The sequence below is a fragment of the Octodon degus genome, unplaced genomic scaffold, assembly GCF_000260255.1.
Source record: "Octodon degus isolate 3935 unplaced genomic scaffold, OctDeg1.0 scaffold00078, whole genome shotgun sequence".
Taxonomy (NCBI): Eukaryota; Metazoa; Chordata; class Mammalia; order Rodentia; family Octodontidae; genus Octodon; species Octodon degus.
Window position 1 is genome coordinate 7,661,767 of NW_004524654.1, and position 5,881 is coordinate 7,667,647.

The window sequence follows — 5,881 nt, forward strand, 5'->3', positions numbered from 1 at the left end:
TGGAAAGTTACTTGGTGTTACCTGAAATCATAGAACTGTATAGGAGACGAGACATCAAATATTCTGTGCTCCGTTTTTTTATACAGAGAAATTAAAGCCCAGGGAGGCAGTGGTTGCCCAAAAGTTTGGGCATTATACATTCTACTTAACACATCTCTTTTATCCCCATCTTCCTTTCTTGACTGGAATGTACAGGTTAGTGTACATTAAGTCTCCCACAAAGGAACACTCTACTTGCAGACTTTCACAGGTGTGCTGTACAAGACTCACTTTGTCGGGCTACAAACAAATCCAGCTTACAAATGTTCCCAGAAAGAAGCGCACTTGTAAGTTGGACTTACTATAATTTTATTTACTTAATTATTCCACATAATTGTGTCACATTGAATTTCCTCAAGCCTTTTCAGTTCTACCGGTTTACTTTTTAGTGCTTTTCTTCTTGCCTTTATATAATTTTCTGCAAAAGTCAGCCAAGAACTAGAAGTGAGATAAGCAAGCTTAGTAGAGGCATGTCAAGTATAAATACTATTAGAACAGAGGGATAGAATCTGAGTGTGTGAAACACAAGCCTTAATACATGTTTGTTAGCTCTTTTAGCTAATCAGGACAGCTTGTGTGTGTGTGTTGTTCTTTTCAAAGCTTTAGTGGTACCGCCATGTTCAGAATACATGAGACGCTATTGCATAAATATATGTCAGATATATGCACATCGCATATACATATGTATCCTACGTATCACCCATGATTTCAGGTGACAATAAATAGCTTTCTAGCAAGAGGACAATCAGAACTTCTGTATGTTTTGGTACATTCTATTTTTTTTTTATTATATTTACTACTATTACTAGTCTACTTTGGCTTTAACACTTTGTCAGCACTTAAATGTCTCAGGTGTCAGGAACAATCAAGAGTAAAGTAAGGGCTGGCCAGATAGCTCAATGGACTAAAGTGCCTGTCTAGGCAGATGCAGGGGCTGGGGTTCGATCCTGGGGTGGCCATGCCAGCCCAGCCCCCAGGTTGCACTGAGAAGGTGATTGAGACTGGACATGGTGGTGCCCGCCTGTAATCCCAGTGCTTGGGAGGCTGAAAAACAAGAAGGATCACTAAGAGTCCAATCTGTGTAGTGAAAACCTGTAATAGACCCTGTACTAAATACATAAAAAAGAGTAAACCAGATAATATGTTTTTGTTTTTGATTTTTTTTTTTGGCGGAACCAGGGATTGAACTCAGGCCCTTGCGCTTGCCAGGGAAGTGTTTATTCCACTGAGCCATCTTCCCGGCCCTAGATAATATGTTTTAATAGTGTCAGAGCACTTTTTCACAATGAGAATAATAATATTAATGATGATTTAATCTGAACAGCAAATATAGCGAGTTTGCAGACTGGGATCCATCCTGTGCTCTGTGCACGCAGGCTCCGCTGCCTCCCGCTCCTAACGGCCCCTCCACTTCGCCATTTTGGCAGATGTCAGCAAGTGGACCGGGCCCTTGAGCCTGCAGGAGGTGGATGAGCAGCCCGGGTACCCACTGCGGGTCTGTGGAAGTGGACCAGCTGGGCAAAGTGCAGACGCCCATCCAGGTTAAGAACAGATCCACCAGCATTTCTTGGGATGGTCAGGATCCTGATAAGCTCTACACCCTGGTTCTGACGGACCCAGATGCTCCCAGCCGGCAGAATCCCAAGCTCAGGGAGTGGCACCATTTTCTGGTGGTCAACATGAAGGGCAATGATATCAGCAGTGGCACCGTGCTCTCCAACTATGGGGCTCGGGGCCTCCCAGTGGCACAGGCCTGCACCACTACGTGTGGTTGGTCTACGAGCAGGACAAACCACCCAAGTGCGACGAGCCCATCCTCAGCAACCGGTCTGGAGACCACCGCAGCAAGTTCAAGGCGGCGGCTTTCCGCAAGAAGTACCATCTCGGGGCCCCGGTGGCCGGCACGTGTTACCAGGCCGAGTGGGACGACTACGTGCCCAAACTGTACGAGCAGCTGTCTGGGAAGTAGGGCCGACTCCAAAGCCCCGTCGTCCTGGAGACCCCAAGCAGTGTTCTCGAGTTCCATTCAGTGATGCATGTAGGTTTCTCCTTTGTCCCACTCCTGAGACCTGAGCTATCCCTAGTGGTGTAGGGTGACTTTTTCGGCCACCTGTCCTTTCCGGTTCTAGAGAGTCATACACCCCAGTTTTTGTTCTTGCCAAATTTGAGCTCTGTTTTGGGGGATATTTTGGTACTGTGGTGGGATCATCATATTGTTAATAAAAGTATAGCAGTCCACAATTTAAGGAGGAAAAAAGCCAGATGAAAAGACCAGGTATACAGAAAGAGAGCATATTATCAAAGAATCTGTAAGAGAGGTTAAAAGAAAGAAAAGGATTGGTTGTCACAGCCTTCATGAATCCTGAGTCGTGTTTATCATGGTGTAGGACAGCAGGAGGCTCCCATCTTGGGGCAACCAGGATGGGATGGTACAGCTCTGGAGGCTTAAAAGTTGTGGCAGCCTTCTCTGGGTCCTTTAAAGGGCATAGCTGGAAGCAGAGTTGAGGGGGTGGCTCTTTTCTTGCAGATGTCTAGCCATCTAGATTAGCAGAGGGTAATCTAAATGGGGTGACAGGTCATCAGGATCCTTAAATTGTCCTCTGAGTTGGTCACTTGTCATTGGTCTAAGAAAAGCTGGGGTAGAGTTGCTTACTGTTGTGTTCATTCTGTTTGCTAATTGCTCAATAAAAATGAAAACACGGGAAAAAAACAGCAAATATGATCTACTATATGCCAGTCACTGTGTTAGGAGCTAAGTCCTTATGAGAAATTAATTTCACATCACGTTGTATATAGGGGGGTTGGAGGGTATTCACAATCTATTAAAATCCCCAAATCTAAGGAAGCAAATAAACACAGGATTTATCTTCAAATATTATATTAACATTTCAAATATTAACATTTGGCAAATTCTGTAAAAGACAATGAAGTAAAGTTTATAACAATTTACATTTTGACTTATATATCATGACAAAATATATTTCTTTGCTCTGACAATAAACTGAATTAGGAACATTGTAAAAAAAAAAAACAATTAATGCTGTAAAGTAAAAGGTTAAAGTTTATAACAATTTACATTTTGACTTATATATCATGACAAAATATATTTCTTTGCTCTGACAATAAACTGAATTAGGAACATTGTAAAAAAAAAAAAAAAAAAAGACAATGAAGGCTACAATTACAGCTCTACTGTGGATAAGAGTAGAGCTGTAGTAGTAACAGCCAATATAAGAAATAATAGAATAAAACAAAATACCTAGCATTTCTAATTTATGTATTTGACACAGGAGAATAGCTCAAGTGTGGGTAAGTTATCCGGACAATACTGTTACTCATCCAGGTGGGCCCCGAGTAATCAGAAGGATCCTTATATGTGAAAGAGGAAAATAGGAGAGTCAGGGGCAAAATGACAATGAAAATAGAGGTCAGAGTGATAGCATTTGCCAGAGGAAGAAACCATAAACCAAGGAATGCAGGGCAGCCTCTGGAGCCTGGAAGAAACCAGACATGACTTTACTCCTGAAGCCTCTAGAAGGGAATTCAGCCCACTATTGATGACTTGATCTTAGCCCTGGGAGACTGTTTTGGATTTCCAACCTTCAGACTTAAAAGGTAGTAAATTTATGCAATCTTAAGGCACTGAGTTTATGGCAATTTGTTATAGAAGAAATAGGAAACTAATGCAAGGAGGGGTTTTGAGGGTATTGGTTTTGTTTTTTACTTTTTTTTTTTTTTTTTTTTTTTTTTTGTATTTTAGGGAACGGTTTACAGGGTGTTCAGGGTCTCATTACTAGATCAGACTCATAGTGATCTACCTGTCTACAGCCTCCCAAGAGCTGGGATTACAGTGTTTTGGTTTTTGAAACAGGGTTTCTCTATGCATTTCACACTGGCCTTGAACTTGCTTAGCTCTCCTGCTTCAGTGTACCACTGTGCCCATGTGCAGTATTTTATCACCGTAAGGCACTGTAAGTCCAGAGGTTTCTGTTGTTGCTCTTATGATTCTGGACTAAGCCGAGGTCCACAGTGTAGGCAAGCTCTCTACCCCCGAGCTACAACCCCTCTCGAATATCTGAGTGTTGATTGAAAGACAACAATTCTTTTGTGTTTTAATCAGAGCAAACATCTTTTAAATAGAAATGATAATTTAGGCAAATGTATTTAAATAGTATCTATTAAGAATTTGCTAGACTTTCCTGGTTTTGTTTACTTTCCAAAGAATTGCTGGTGTCATAACTGATAAGTGCAAATTATTTGTACAAATACAAAGCAGTGCTTACTTTTTGAAATACCGGATCATGATTACTGTCAATATTTGCTCCCACAGGGGCCGGGGAGATGGCTTAGTGGAATAAGCGCTTCCCTGGCAAGCGCAAGGGCCTGAGTTCAATCCCTGGTTCGGAAAAAAAAAAAAAAAAAAAAATCTGCTCCCACAAAGTGATGAAGTAGTAACATTTATAATTATGTAACTTCCTTTTACTGTATATTTCATATGCCGAAAAATACCACCATGCCAAAAGCTGCCATTAGATGTTATTACCACGGCATTCATGGTGAGCTTCACAATGACAAGCCATCTTGTAAGAGCAAGAGTATTAAGCTATGGGTGAGACTTTTTTTTTTTTTTTTTTTTTTTTTTGTGGAACCAAGGATTGAACTCAGGCCCTTGCGCTTGCCAGGGAAGCGCTTATTCCACTAAGCCATCTCCCCAGCCCCTGTAGGGTAAGACTTGATGAGGCAAGTGAAGCACTTATTTGGGTAGGGAATTTAAAGGCCTGGGAAGATAGCTTAGTGGAATAAGCTTTTTGCCTGGCAAGTACAGGGTCCTGAGTTCAATCCCTGGTACTGGAAAAAAAAAAAAAAAAAAAAAAAATTTAAAGGGCCAACAAACATTTCAGTAAGTGAGATCATTTATATAGTAATTTAAAAAAAAAAGATTCAGCAACCCCTAGTCTAGGTGCCAGCGGCCTGTTTAGTTTTATCAGCAACCTTGATATACATACAGCAAGAGGGGACTAGGGACTAAGGAAACTGGATGGAGCTAAGAGACAACCAGGAAAACAACACCTGCTGAAAATGCATAGTAACATTCTTTTTTTTTTTCCCCACAGCACTCCTGGCTGTGCTTTTTCTTGCTTTTTTTTTTTTTTTCTTTAATTTTAATTTTAATCTCCAGTATTTCCTTTTAATCATTTTAAAATTTTTATCAAAGAAACAATAACCAATTGAATGATAAAAATTTTAATTTTAATCTTATTGAGAAGCAAATATGAATGATACAGTTTCAAATTTGATTAATAGGACAGTTTCAATAATCAATACATTGTGCATTGTTATCCTCTTAGTGATTATCCATAGTACAAAAAGCAGACAGGATATCCTGTCCAAACACTATTAGTACACCTCTTTCTTCTCATTGAATTAAGTGAAAGGAGCTATATATCTATCCTAACTATTTTGTATATATAAATACCAAATGATCTTTTCTTTGTATCCCCTTTTTGTTTAGTCCTGTCAGAGGTGGATATTCTATTGGCATCTAAATGCTATAGGTGCTTGAATTCAGCTAAACAATCCAACACTGTCTAGCAGTCTATAATATTTAGTGGATTATCCTCAGAAGTTCTTGACTTGAGCCTTTTACAGCTCATTGTATTAATAGGGCTTTACTTTATATACCTCATTTTTATACTTTTCTGCTGGATGGTTAAGACCAAGATAAAGCAAGACCTATATAACAAAAAATGTGGGGGCTGGTGAGATGGCTCAGTGGTCTAAAGCACCTACTTAGAACAAGCTAAGCAAAGCACAGGGACCACGGTTCAATCCCCCAGCACCA

General features: G+C 40.3%; 1 pseudogene; it reads left to right on the top strand.

The window, feature by feature from the left end:
- The first annotated feature begins 1,447 nt into the window (after positions 1-1,447).
- LOC101572435 lies at positions 1,448-2,285 on the top strand (annotated as a pseudogene).
- Positions 2,286-5,881: the final 3,596 nt, after the last annotated feature.